At 49.0% G+C, this 15,072-nt stretch overlaps 1 protein-coding gene across 9 annotated transcripts in view; it reads right to left on the minus strand.

The window, feature by feature from the left end:
- LPP (LIM domain containing preferred translocation partner in lipoma) overlaps positions 1–12,569 on the minus strand; it is a 318,284-nt gene extending 305,715 nt beyond the window's left edge. For 3 of the 9 annotated variants that reach the window (XM_046898475.1, XM_040705617.2, NM_001031567.2), the window contains exon 1: positions 12,060–12,106. The gene's annotated coding sequence lies outside the window, so the exon portion shown is untranslated. Of the gene's footprint in view, positions 1–4,583; positions 4,717–11,621; positions 12,107–12,456 lie in introns of those variants that run through there. The other 6 variants (XM_046898474.1, NM_001396230.1, XM_015291433.4 and 3 more) reach the window with 5 other exon arrangements.
- Positions 12,570–15,072: the final 2,503 nt, after the last annotated feature.

Genomic DNA, 15,072 nt, shown 5'->3' on the forward strand with positions numbered 1-15,072 from the left:
CCCCACAAGGAGCACTATGCACGGGGCTGATCCTGCTTCGGCCTCCAAGCCTGGTCCAGGGAGACTCAAAGCATCCCTGAGGTGCTCAGAGGCCAAAAGCCCACCACAAGGTCATGGTGGAGACCAGGGGCCTTTGCTGCCTGTAGTCCAAACACAGAGGACTAGACATCTTTCAGCCCTCAACCCTGTGGTGCTACAGGACACTCTCACACAACCCCTAGAATGGACTCCATGAGCCTCCTCTGTGGCTGCCCTGCTTTCCAGCCCTTCCAATGACACACGCAGAGAGAGCAGGGAGAAGATACCTCTCACTGCACCATTGGGCCCAGGGCAATGTGTGAATCAAAGTTAATGCATATCTGAAAGTAATTACTGATAGAAACTAAACTATCTAGGAACTCCAGCTGCTGCATTCAGAGTTCCTGGTAATGAATGTAGTCAAAACCTTTTCTTATTTTCTAACCCAGAAAAAGCAGAGACTTTTAACAATGCTGCAGCACATGGGGTGCACACACCTCTCCTGCTTTTAACAGCTTCCCACCAAGAAAACCCAATCCCACCCAAAAAAAGTTGCTCTGAGGTTTCATAACATTTTTAACAGCTCCACGCTCTTTCCCTATTTTTCCTTTCATCCAGAAGCAACTTTCAGCAGAGAAAGGATTCGAGCACAAACTCCTGGCTGCTCTGACAGCAAGACCTGACCCTCCTTCAGTCAATGGAATGAGCTCCACATGCATCATGACTGGTGTGAGTAAAATGGTGAAATGGAGGGGCCTGAAATAAGTGGGAAGCAAGCAGAGCTCCCTCCCATTTCCCACGGAGGGCAATTATTGCAGAGAGGACCACATATCCTTTTGGCTTTTAATTAGTGGCAAACCAAGTCAACCTCGGCTCATACTAGTGAGAAACTATTAGGGGCTATGGATCTGCAGCCAAAGAAAACAAATTCGTACCAGTCCTTCACCCCAAGAATAACATCTGATTGTCAAGTACAGTTACCAGGGGAATGAATAGCTTCTCCTGCAAGTGCCTCAGTCAATTAAACTAATGCAGACCAAAAGGCCAGGCAGTGGTGGCAGCAGAAAGCACAGAGCAAGTCAGATGCACGCACCTGGCAAAGAGGGAGCAGCAGGAGCAGGTTCAGAATGATGATGGAGATCAGCAGTACACAGCCACCATGCTACCAGAAAACACTGGAGGCTTCTCCATGGGATGCTGAACAGCAAAAGCTGATATCCCGAGCTGTGGTTCATATTTAGCAGAGAACGGCAAAGATCTGGGTGAGGAAACACCTACAAAAAGTCCTTGATTTATCAGTAACTCAGAATTATCCCACTGCTGCCTCACACTCCACTCAGCAGCCTCATAATCCTGCCTGAAACTCGGGGCAAAAATCACCACAAAATAGAAGCCAGGAGAAACAAGTACAATCCTTGGCCCTTTTTGAACACGAAAGCCGAACATCTAAAGCATCCCAATCATCTTCCTAAGCACCCACCAAATAAAAAAATCCAGTTGCAGCAGGAACTTGCTTTAGGTCAGGTTGTTCTTTGCAGATGGGGCACCAACAATCCACACACCACGAGGACGATTCTTTTTCCCTTGTGCAGGGAATTTTATTAAGAAGATGGGTACGGATCTTGGAGGCTACACTGACTTACAGAGCCCTCCTTATTCCTTGCTTTTCTGTGATGTGCCACAGCTTCATACGCTTTGAAAACAATTAGCCAAACACCCAAACTCCCCTTAAAAAAATAGGGAAAATCAAAGCAGCAGGGAGTTTTTGGAAAAAGGCAAGGCAGCAAACAAAATCCGCTGCTACCTCCTTTTAATTGGGTTTTAACCAAGTGTGTACATGCATATCCAGGTCTGAATCCCACCTTCCCCCTCAAAAAACTGAAGGAAGTTCTGCTGTGGTTGGTACAGCCCGACAGTGCTATGCAAAGCTGAGCCCACACTGCCATGGACGTGTCCCAGCTCAGAAGTGCTCCTCTAACAGGTGTTGCTTGGATCCCAGGCATCTCTCTAGCAAAGTGCAATGCTATTTAACTTCCTCATGAGCTCAGGATGCTGCCAAACATCTGCTGTGATTAGCTGGTTTGTGTTTGTGAAGTGCACACAAAAGTTATCATAAGGAAGGAACTGGCTTATTTATGGACGTGAATGCTGGATCGAGACCTAAACCCACATTCTGTATTTGCACATGTGGCCTTATCTCCCCTGCCAGATTTCACCGTCTGAAGCGAGGATGGAGGCACGAGGTGCTGCCTTGAGTGCTCTCAGCCAGCAGGTCTCCTGCAGGCTCCAAGAAGCCACGCTGAGGCTGATGAGCCACCCAAATTCCTGCTGGCAGGGGACTCTGCATCAGGTTACACATTACTCTTGGGTGTCCCTCCCTCCCACAAAGGCCTCCAGTGACTAAGTGCTGAGGAATGAGACAGAGGAGTGAGCACAGCTCAGGGGCCACCATAAAGAGCACTGCAGGAGCTGAGCTCCCCAGGATGATAGCAAAGAGCGCAAGTATGTTCTAAATGGACCCAAGCAACTTCGTGATAAGAATTACATACGCTAATTGCCTGCAATAGCACAACCACCAGGGCCTTAAGTGACTTAGAATTAGACTTACATGACTCAGAATTGCTATGCACCACACTGCAAGTCCTAGACATACAGCTCTGCTCTGCCAGAAGCTGCTGCTCTCCTTTCCACCGCAGATACATTTCAATACTTATCAGGTCACCATCTTAGTCACATTCTGCTAACACACACTTCTGACATCCTTTTCATCTTCCCCCAGAACCAAACTCTGTCCCTCTGTCAAACTCTCTGCCCTCCTACCAGCACTCTCTGGGTGAGAGTGCTCCCAGGGCTGGAGCTCAGCAGACCCCACTGCAGGCACAACCTACACTCGTGTTCCTGGGACTTCCAACACACACAGCTTGGAGAGCTCACTGCCCTCCTCCAGATACTGTAACAACCAAGAGTCTACAGTTTATAGTTAGAGATACAAAACAACAGTGTCGGTAGAATAGGGAAGCAAAACAAAGAGAAGGGTGAGCAGGAGTCCTCAAACATAGCAACACAGTGCCCAGAATTACTCATGCCATTCATGAGATGGATAGGCCTTGTCTTGCTCTGGAGATCAAACATGTTTGGAATCATCTCCGTTACACCTCCAGTAGAACGTGCACAGCTAAAACACACAGAATATTCCTGTCCTAAAAGGTGCTTCCACCACAACAGCTGGAATTAGACCAGATGGATCCAACGTGGGACTTCCTGATATACACAGCCAGCTTTGTACATCCAGTTCCACCCATGAATGAGGGCACACACCCTTAACCAGGTATGAATCAAACCATCTGAGACATGAGAAATTTATCAAGAGATGTTGGAAAAAAAAAAAATCCCATAAGGTTGTTCCTGCTTCCCTGCAGTCCACCTTCAAGGTGTGGGGAGCAGCCCTGAAAACAAACCTAGAGCCAGCAGATCACTTCTGTGAGAACTTCTTAGCCATGACAGCATGATCTGAGAGCTAAAACACCACCCCAGGCAGATAAAAAAAAGGGGGTGCGCACAGACCAGAAGCATGGGCTACTGCATGCAGGGAACTCAGTGGTGCGGGTATGGATATGACACTCCTATGAGTGGCCTCACACTCCAAGGTAGGGCATGACCTGTGCAGGCAGCCATTGCAACATCTTGGAGCATGAATCCTCCCTTTTTCACTCCAAGGTACATGGCAGTAAAGCAATATACAAGGCAGTGTAAAGAAGAGATGACAACCCATACCTACTCATAAATTAAAGGCAGGGGGCGGGGATCACAAACCAACATATGTATGCCATAAGTACAATGAGTACTTATAAGTTATTCTGCATGAGATCAGAATAACTCACAAAGATGCTCTCCAAGGACCCCTGTGTGCAGTAAGGAAGCGAGCTCTGCTCTCACAGCTCCTTCCCTTTTCCACCTCTCTACTGATAACCACAGCCTCCACATGCACTCACACCCCGACTTCACAGCACTCCCCCACTCAGCAGAGTAAAACACGCTGTGCCAAGCAACGAAACAAGGAGCAAAGCGCTTCATGAGCTGCCATCCTTTCACCAGACACTTCAGACACCTGGGTGGGTGGAATGCCTCAGAAAGGCTTGTATTGTTTTCAACTCAGCTGCTGCTACGGCCTCAATCCCAATTGTCTATTCTGAAAGAAGAGTTACATACCAAGAAAGCTGCCCTCATCCCTACAGTAGCACAGAGGTGCGCCTAATGCCATTGTTAGAGGTCTATGGCTTATCTGCTGCACTGCACAAGGTGATCTCCTGCACTGTATGAGGATGCCTATTGCAGTGAGGGTACTGCCATTCTGCAGGCCAGAGCTGTTTCTGAAGAAAGGCAGCCAGACTTCTCTCCAGATAACATTAACCCTTTTGCCCACTGTTTCTTCCTCATCTGTCTGCATTCAAAGCAAATTAGGATTATGGTTCAGGAACACGCTTAAACCCTTGCTGATCTTTAGGCACACGAGTAGCTACAGAGAATTCAGCTGGATTACTCATGCACTTGAATTTCAGACTTACTATGCAGAAGGTTCACCAAGCCTTCCTTAAATGGCAAAGATGCAGCGCTGTGTTTCCCAAGTGCTGCTCTGCACATCCCCAGGAACTCTAGGCAGGAGAGGATCCTCTGTGAACACACCAAAGTGGGACTGTGCTGGGGAAAGCAGAACAAGCATTGTGAGGACACAAATATCTCGCTATACAAGTGATGGAGAACCACTACAGCTCTAAAGGAAGCTTAAAATACCCTAAAATTGGTTGTCTTACTGTACACAGGAAAAAAAGCCACTGAAGAATATACAGCTGATGATGCGAAGCCTCCATTCCCCTTACTCCACTCTGTGAAATATGTTATACATAGATACCACCTGGACCTCAACCATTCTCATGGTCCACTTTTGGACCTCCTACTATCGTAGTTTGGATTCAAAAGCATCCAAGTGCCAGAGGCAAAGGCCAGCTTCCATACTTAGCCAGGCACTTTGATACCCGCACACAGCCCTTGCCCCCCAGTCAAGGATAACAATAACACATAGCAGGCTGGTAAAAGAGGAAAAGATGAGGGAGATGGACTGTGAAGATAAGTCTAACTGCAATGCACAGTTCAGAGTAATCCTCTGAGTTGGGTGGAAAGATGCCAAATTCACTCTGTATTTACAAACTTCTTTAACTATTTTTCTCTGTTTGGTTACCAGTTATGACTGCAAACCAAGTGAGCAAACCTGGTCTAATTGTCTTTTTTTTTCCTCCTGCAATTCAGCATCAGGGATGACACAAACTCAGCTTTACTCCTCACCAAGCCTCGGTGCCCCATCAGTAAAACAGCAAGAATAATTTTCCTTCACCTCAGGAGGGCACCACAAAAATAGTCACCCCAACGTGCAAAACACTTCAATGAAAGAGCCAAGAGCACTCCAGAAAAGCATTAAAAAAGGAAATTCATAATCCCGCATCCAGCCTTGAGTTTGAATGGTATGCGGTAAATAAGGCTTAGGGCCAGAAACTGCGCAAAAAAGAAACCAAATGGCTGCTGGATAAGAATCACCTTCCATTCTGAGCACAAAGAGTAGGTACTCTAGCAATTAAGTGCCTATATCATAATACCTAGTTGCAGGGGGGTCAAATTAAAGTTTCACTGACGACTCTCATCCCTGTATTTTGTAGTTCTGAAGCACTTGAACTTTGCAACTTTAATACCACGATTTTAACCAAGTGTGTAGCTTGTAATTAACTACAGCATTGCCACATGACTACTGCAATCGCTATCTGCTTGTGAAATCCAGCTTAAAGGCTTGTCTTTAATAGCCTGAAGTCTCTCTCAAAATTTGCCCAAACCCATGAAAAGCAAATCAGTCTGCCTCAAGCCATGAGGTGTGCTCGCTTCAAGCCAGTTGATCTCCTTCGGGGCTGAGCTGAAACACAAACACGGCTGCTACCAGAGTAAGGCAGGGCAGATGTGCAGCCAGAGCTACAGCCACTTAACTGCTAATCCAATCATCCTCCCAACCAGTCCCTGCTGCAGTGTACTGACTGAGACTCCTTGCCTTCATTCAAGCTTGCCTCATCAAGGAGAGTAATTCAAGTCTGTTAAGGTAAGAGAATAAACTGTTGAAATAGAGAGAACTCCTTGGGGTACACGTGCATGGCACACAGAAGATGCGCACCCAGTGCCACACAAAACTACAGCAGTCAGGGCACAACCAACACAGGAACTGCAGCAGGGCTGGCTGCAAGTCACCTGTGGAACATGCCAACCTTCTCTTCAGAAAACTGAGTTTCATAGAGCCAGCTTCATTGCTGAAAAAGCCCTAGAGGATGTATTTTAAATAACCAAGGCATGCAGCTGGACCGCTTTTACCTTCTCATGCAAAGCACCTGCACCCACCCCACAGCCTCTTCTCAAACACAAGTCTGTATCAGCCTCCCCCATCCCCCCTGCCTTGCCCGCTGGCCAGGCTGCCAGGGAGTCCCAAACAGCAGCAGGCTGCTGGTCACCGAGCTGTGCAACTCTGGCAAAGGCTTCAGCTGGAGCAGCAATCAGAAGCCCAGGAGGAAAGAGAACAGGGAAGAACTGCAGCTCCTGACACTGACATCCACTGGCCTGAAGCAGGGGAAGGGGGGAGTTACAAATGGATGCATAAACAAGACCTGACTGTGTAATTCAGAGCTAACAGGGTAGTTTACTGAATGTTAATTAAATCCTCAGTGCCTGTTACCAACTGTGGAGATCAACTTATTTTTAAATTAAATAAGCAATAAAGGCTTAGCTGAACTTCTATTAAATTTCACCCAGTCAATGAAGTATGTGGGGCTTTTAATAGACATTAAACAAGATAGTTATGGCGAGTTAGTTGATATTTTATTACCTTAAGATAATGGCCATATTAAATCTCAACTAACTATTCCACTGGCAGCACAGTCATCCAAGATTTGGCGGAAGTTTGCCTGCCTTGAAGCATCACTGGGCAGCAGCAGCAGGGAGAGGAAGGCAGCCAAGTGCAGAACGGCACCTACTCAGAGGATGCTCAAGTGCATAAACCCACTTACGTGCAAAATGGGATCCCTCCAAGAGGAATAAATCCCAAAGAGCACCATCCACTTCACACTGAATCACAACTGGCATAACAACAGCAGAGACCCTCAAGCTTTCCAACTCATAGAATCACTAAGGCTGGAGAAGACCTTTGGGATCACCCAGTCCAACCATCAACCCATCACCACCACGCCCCTCAGATCAAATAAAGTAATTACGGGGTTACTGAGGAATCACTGTATTATGAGCAGCCCTTGACGCCACAGGGGAACCAATAAGCATCCTCACAAAGAAACTGCAATGATCAAAACTTGTATTTTTTTCTAAGAAAAGGTTATCAGCAGCCCACAACTCTACCGATGTTTGTTTTCCTTTCTTGAGCATATTGAGATAGTTTGGGAGCGCTTCTGAGTGACTCACACGTGTGTCACTGTCACCCACAGATTCCAACAACAGATACCGACAACCCAAAAGGATAGAGACTTGCTGACAGCTACTTAAAATGATCATTTCCATGCCAGCTCTCGCGCTTGCTCAGAACGTGATTGAAACCAACTCTTCTGAGATTAAAGCAGTCTCCGCACTAAGGTGTCTCTACCAGTAACCTTAATCACGATGATTAAGCGTGGGTAGTGTGTTTTTTTTTTCATGTTTGGTTAGAAACATTCTGAACTCTACCTGCTCGTCATGCCCAGAAGTAGGAGGAACAGAAAGAGCAGAGCCCTGCACACAGCTAACCTCCATTCCTTGGGCAGGCACAAGCTGTCAAAAGCTTGTTAACTCTGTGGGCTTTTTCTGGTCTGTGGTTTTCGGTTTGATTTGTTGTTTTCTTTTCTGTGTTTGTTTTTGTTTTACAAAACAAAACGCTCCTGACATTAAGAGGAGTAAAACACTGAGCTCTTCTTACTTTCCTGACACCATCCTTCAGAGACACCCCGTGCACAAGCTGAATGCAACATCTGCCTTCCAATATCTCCTCTGGAACTGTTGTTTATAAGTTATTTCAAGTCCTGTATTTTCCTATAGGTAACCCACACTCTTTAAAGTTATTGTGCCTTCCAAATCAGTGTCTTTGGTAACCCACATCCTCAGATAAAGTATGGTTTCCATCTCCCCCACTCTTGCCTGCTTTTCAAATGTGGCTGCAGTTCCAGTAAGCTCTCTAACTTTTAGCAGAATTGCCCTGCTGTGAGAGCAGGGGGAGATGATGATTTAGTGAGGTAAATCATTATCTGAAAAAAAAAGGTGAGAGTCTCATTGTTTTGTTCACACATGCATAAAGCAGGCACAGGTGCTGAATCTCAGGACTTCTGGTAGATCATATAGACACGAATTTGTATTCATATTTCTTCCCTCAAGCTTCATCTACGTCTAAAAAGTAACATGCCTTAGCGACACACGCATACCTAAAGGAAATGCACATTTCTTTGTCATCACTACAACACCTCCAAAACCCCTCAGGGATGAGCATTTGGACTCACAACACCTGAAGGGCTTCCCAGAACTTCAGGCAGCCAGAGGCTGCAGGGTGAAGGACCAGACCATGGCTGAAACCCAGCCCAAAGCCCAGTGGCCAGGCAGGTTTATCAGGAGAAAGGCGCTGCCGTGTGGGTCTACCGTTCAGATGCCTGACAAGGAATGAAATGCTACTGAGTTTGCATTGTTTGCACAACCACAGTGAGCAAGGAATGGAGAGACTGTTGTGGGCACCCTGAGGGTATGCGTTCCCACAGATGCATGGAAACTGTCTTACTGCAAACCATTTGTCATCCACTCAAGTTACTGCTTTTCTCCAGCTACAGGCAGCAAGAGATGTTTCACAGAAACCTGTGTGAAATGTTTTTCTTTTTCTTTCCAATTAGATGTTTACGATACAGAAGGCAACACTATTACCTGGCAAAGCACCTGATAGTCATACAACTGTCCTATCTTCGTTCCAGACTTGGCTCAATTCTTGCCCTCAGCCATATTCCACATGATAAATTCAACCATTTAGTTACACATTACACAGAAAAGCATTTACTTCTTTTCACTTTGAATCACTCGCTTTCACCCAACATTTCTCAAGCAGTGGCACAAGGGAACAGACTCCTTTTCCACAGCATTTATCGCTTCTATGGCACCTTTCTAATGCGTGCCCTTTCTGTAGGAGCAATGCCAAACTGCTGACCAAGTTTTTTTTTTTTTTGATAGGGCAAGAGGGAATGGCCCCAAGTTGGGCCAGGAGAGGTTCAGGTTGGATATTAATTCTTCTCAGAAAGAGTGGTGGTGCATTGGCACAGCTGCCCAGGGAGGTGGAGGAGTCACCATCCCCGGAGGTGTTCAAGAACCATGGGGATGTAGCACTGAGGGATGCTGTCAGTGGGCAACACTGATGGTAGGTGGACATCGGACTAGATGATCTCAGAGGTCTTTTTCAGCCTTAACGATTCTATTATTCTATGATTCTAAACTCCCTGAGGTTTTACAGCTCCCTACCGTTTTTGCCACCCTTCTCCAAGATCACAAAACTCTCCACCAGACTTCACAAAGCAGAAGAGAATCGCTCTGGATTTGTAAGCAAACATTATACAGTCAAACCCAAGCAACGATGTCAACAAACAAAGCAACAGTCAGGCACTACAGCGAAGTGACTGTTGTCTCCACTTTGACTGCAGCCCTCCATACCGTAATTTGTACTATAAACTTTTAATTAAAAAATATATACTGATGATCATTATATATTTAAAAGCACTTCAGCTCCACTGAAAGCGCAGCTGACACTTTGTCTCGGTGAGTTGCAAAACTCACTGCTCCAGCTCCAGAGCTTCACATCCTCAGGGAACATGTGCTTTGGCAAGCAGCGTCCAACTGAATCTGCACTTACATCTCTTGGAAATTTGAATTACCAGAATCAGGAACTAGTGCAGCATCAGAGAGCAGCCCATCACCTCTCAGAAACAACATGGTTAAATAAAGGCACCTCTGATGTCTGATTTGCTCTGGAAGGTTCCAAGGTAGGAGGCAGCAGAACGGCACCTGAACTTTTCTGTACCCCCACTATGATTGTTGGGATATCGGACCTGAAAACCACCCCAGCCCACCATTCTTGCTGGTTTGCCCTGGTTTCACACGATCATAACAACATGAATTTACTGCAGGCTGGACCTGTACCTACAGAAGTTAGCAAGAGATACCACTTCCACTACATTTCTGTGGACACGTCCTCCTCCTCCATCCAGTTCATCCTGCAGCCTACAAGGTCGTTGAGGCCTACATAGGGCCTGCATGCCCTCGCAGCACATGCAGGGGGCCTGGTTCTTGGGGAGGAAGCCCTAAAAACCACTCAGGTGCCCTCTATGCACAGAGATCAGCTCAAGGCCCAACTGACCCATTCACACCACCCTACCCATAACCTCCCTCCAGACAGCAGCGACCCAAAAGGCCCACAGCAGCCTCCAGCTGCTCCTGAGCTCTACTCAAGAGCCCTGTTAGCAAAACTCTAAGCAACCAAAAGAGGGGAATAACAGAGCTAACAAACTCAGGATGGATTGTTGTGGGTGGGCAGGGAGAGAGAGAGAGTAAGACAGTGGGCAGAGAAAACTTTTCAACAGTGCATCTTTGTATTCAGATGGATACATTTCCTGAGGGAAATCCTATCTTGTGGAGCACTACTGAGCTTTGTCTGGGGCAGACCTGCTGCACAGAGAAGAAAGTCCCTCCTGTCCTCAGATCACACAGCTGCAGGCAGGACAGGGAGCAGCTGTTGGTAACGGGCAGATGAAATGTTGGGTCCCATTTGCAGCTCCGGGCATTTCCCTGCCTTCCTCAGACCCCATACTGGTAATTAACTGCGTGGTTACCAACACCTGCTACACAACCCAGACCACAGGTGTCCAGCAACAACCTGATTTCTCAGATTTTGGCCAAAAATTCATTCCTGGAAGGTATAAGCATGAACTCTGCAGGAAATAGATCCAGGAAGCAAAGAACCTCTCAATTCTGGACTGTTTCACCAAAATTGAAGGCTTCTGTGGGGAGCTATGCATTCCACATGGGTCACAACTATTTTCTGCATAGTACTGTGGATGTGTAGGAAGATGCATCAGCCAGCATGATGGTTCCCATAAACTCTTAAAACTTCGTGTAACCAAATCACAGAGACAGCCACCAAACAGGAATCTGTACCCCGAACCAAACAATGGGGCCAATTTCACACCAACGTAGAAACCGAAAAGCCCGTATGAAAAGAAAGCAGCAGAAACCAACACTCCGTGCACCCACGGGGCCACGCTGCTCCTCGAGGTACAGAGCAATTACAGCAGTTTTCTCCATCAACACCTCCTACTTGGGAGCACTGCCTTCGCCCAAGCGCAGCCCCAGGGCGTGGAGACTGCTCAGCTCTCCTGCACAATGGCAGGAATACAAGTTGTCTGTTTGAAAGGGGAGGGAAATAGGGGAGGAGGGGGGAAGGAAAAAAGAAAAAAAAGAAAAAAAAAAAAGCCCTTGGGTGACGTAAGGGTGTGGGAAATTTCTACAGTACTTACCTGTTGGGGAAGGGTGGGCCTCCCCTGGTGTATAAAAAGCTGCCAGGGCTTTGCTCAACTTGTTACTGACTACCGCCACCCGCGCGAAGGGCGGGGGGGGGGGGGCATGGCCGCAACCCGACCAGGTGCACCTGCGGGCGGCGGAGGGGGGGAGGGGGCCGAGCCCGACCAGGGAGAGGGCACTGGGGGGAGGGGGGTCAGGGGAAGCTCCCGTCCCACCCGGAGCCGCTGCTGCGCTCGCCCCGGGCCAGGGGGGCCGCGGTGCCCCGGGCGTGGGGAGGAGCTAACCGTGGGACCCCCCCCCCCTCCTCCGGCGTCCGGCGGAGCAACCCGCCCCGGCCGGGGGGGGCTCCAGCTGTTGCACAGCTGCCTCGGCGGGCGGGGATCGGGGGGGGGGGGAGAGAGAGGAAGGGGTCAAGTTATTATTTGCAACAATACCTCGGGGGGGAGGAGGCAGCGGAGGCGAGCGCGGCGGCGGCGGCGGCGGGAGGAGGCGGCGGGGGTGGACCCACAGGCGGGGCCGGGGTCGCGGTGGAGCTCCGGCCCGCCCCGCTCCGCCCCGGCTCGGCCGCGCTCCTCCCTCGGCCCCCCACGGCCCCGCCGCCGGCCCCTTCCGCCCGCCTCCGGCCCCTTCCGCGCTCCGCTCCGCGACTCCAGCCGGCCCCTCCCGCGGGTCCCCCAGCCCCCTCCGCACCCCTCTGATCCCCGCCGTCCCCCTCGGCTCCGTTTCACTCCGCCCTTCGCATCTCTCTCTCCGGTCTTTCCAGCCCTTTTGCATCCCCCCATCTCGTGCCGCGCTCCCCTCTCCCCCCCCCCCCCCGCGCCCCTCACCTACCCTCCGAGGGAGGAGGTGGGCTGCGAGCCCCGAGCTCCCGGGGACACCCCCGAAACAAAAAGCGAAAGCGGCTGCCGCTGCCTCCCGCCCCGCCGGGCTGCTGCGCTCTGCCCGGGGCTGACGTCAAGGGCCCAAATTCCTGCCTTTCCCTGCAGGCAGATTTGTCCATGTAAGGGCTGGGGCCGGGGCTGGGGCGGCAGCTCGCGGCACCTCGGGGGTGGGGGAACGGCGATGCCGCTCCGACCCTGCGAGCATCGCTCCCCCGCCCGAAACTCGGGCGTAGGCCCTGGGGCGTCCGCACCCCCTCGCCCAGCCCCGGGCAGAGCTCCCAGCGTTCAGCTTCTCCTGGAGGAGTTTTGTGCTGCGGTTTTTGGGGCTCTTTTCCTGACATGTCTTACTCTGTTCTTCCCCAGCCGGGGGAGGTGCACAAAGGTGGACGATGCTCGGGGTTACAAAGGTTCTGTTGCCTGCTCGTAGATTCGATAGAAAACCCAAGGAGACGGGGGAGGGAAACTGTGTTTTCTGCTCTTACTTTCAGTTTGTTTTGTGGTTATTGATTAAAAACTGGAATTAAAATAATTCAGATTCTGAGCGTGATTGTTTTTATGATGGGTCCAGGTTGGGTCTGCAGCTTTGTAGCCTGGGATCACTCTCATCCTGAGGAGCAGGGGAAGGCAGAAGGGTTATGCCGCGTTCAGGGGCCCGGTGCCAAGCCTTACTCATTTGAAAAGAGAGCGCTGGATGAGTTTTTAAGCACTCTAAATGTATTTCACTTTGACAATCAAGAGCTCTGCTGTGTGCTTTCAGAAGATGTTTACACTCTTACCCCATTACCAGCTTTAATGTCTGCAGTCACTGCTTAACGTCCCCAGGAGAGAAAGTTTGCTCACGAGAACCCAAAAAAGGACATTACATGCCTAAAAGGCTTCAGAAGCTGAAGCTCAGAGTTCGGATCCAACCTCCCTCTTTCCTTCCCTGGCTGCTGAGCTCTCCAAAGCAAGGAGGTGCTCCCCAGACCCACATGGTGGTAGATTGGAGACCCCATGAGATGCCACTGCTTGGGAAGCGCGCCTCATCTCAAATCCAACTGTGGTACAAATCCTCCCTGTTTGGGGCCCATTCGGTGTCCTGCTCTGGCCCCGGGTACCAGGGCTGCCAAATTCCTGCAAGGGACAGGGAGCACTGCCGACGGCAGATGCTATCAGAAGCATCGGCTCCAGCCTGTCATCAGAGCCACACAAGATTTCTAAGCACTGTGACTAGAAATACCCTGGCCTTGTCCTAGACACCGACCCTGTGTCTAAACCCGGCTGGGATCCAAAACCAAAGCAGAATAGCACATGAGTCAGCAGGGCCCCATGCCGTAGGTGTACCATGAGTGCCACTAATACCACAAGCATGGCCTGTTGTGAAAGACGGGCACAGCTGCTGCTTAAAGCACGGGTGGACAGGGCTGGGTGCTGAGTGCCAAAGGCTTTGCCCATGGCCCTGCAGACGTGGATGCAGTTCCCTCCATGGCCATGCAGCAGTTCATGTGTCTCCTAACTGAGTGTTTTGATCACCAGGCTCAACGCCACTTTCACTGGGCTCCAAGGAAGGCTCCCAGTGGTGCTTCAAGGATTGGGTGGTTGTGACAAGGGACTTGCTGCCACCAATGGCTATCAGTCTCAGTGTGTTGCTGTGGCTTTCACCAGCGTCCTGCTTTGTAGCATAGAAGCAAATTTACAACGGAATTTTTGCCTGTTTTTTTTTTTTTTTTTTAAATCATTTTTATTCCCTATGAAGTCTTTTTTTTTTTTTTTTGCAGATCTGCAACAGTCAACCGGTATTTAGGGGAAGTGTCTGAGAACTAAATGAAACCGTTTGGCTCAAGATGAGAGACAAACATTCTCCATTTAGGATTTCAGAGAAAACCAGTGGTCAAATATTTTCCTTGCCCCATATCCAACGGTTATTGCTTCTTTATCCATCAAGCTTATGCGATTTTCCAGACACGTTAACAGAAGAGAGGATACATTGCACGCCCATAACAGCTTCCTTTGAATGATCTCAAATGCTGTAAGCTTTGGGCCCCCAAAGCTTGAGATAGTATTCCTGCTGCCTCCATTTTGCAGGTAGGTGAACTGTGACTAATCCTCTGCAGCACAGCAGAGAAGTTTGATTCCCAGCCCATTACCTTTGCAACATTGCTGCCCCAAATGGTCACTGCTTTGTCAAGCACGTTTTCTATTTTTTTCCAATTTCCTATCATGACCAATATCATAGATTTTGGAAATGAAAGTTGAAACTTCAAGGTGCTGAGCCTGGCTGTGAAAATCTGCTCTTTGCCTGGAAAGAATCAAAAATATTGGCAATGTGCAATCATTCCTTCGGTAATATCTGTCGCACCCTGCATCATAGCAGTGAAATGAATTAAACAGCACAAGACTGAAATGCCTGACATAGCATAGGCCACTCAGGAGGCAGTAATACAAGAGTCAGCTTGGACCAATATTAATTCAGGAAATGAAGTTTTTAGTGGTTAAGGAACACAACTAGAAACCTGGAAACCTGGTCTTTGTTCTACTTTGTACAACTTTAACCAGGCAGTTCACCTTCCTGTGCATGAGGAGCCCT

This window comes from Gallus gallus, chromosome 9 (genome assembly GCF_016699485.2).
Source record: "Gallus gallus isolate bGalGal1 chromosome 9, bGalGal1.mat.broiler.GRCg7b, whole genome shotgun sequence".
NCBI classification, from domain to species: Eukaryota; Metazoa; Chordata; class Aves; order Galliformes; family Phasianidae; genus Gallus; species Gallus gallus.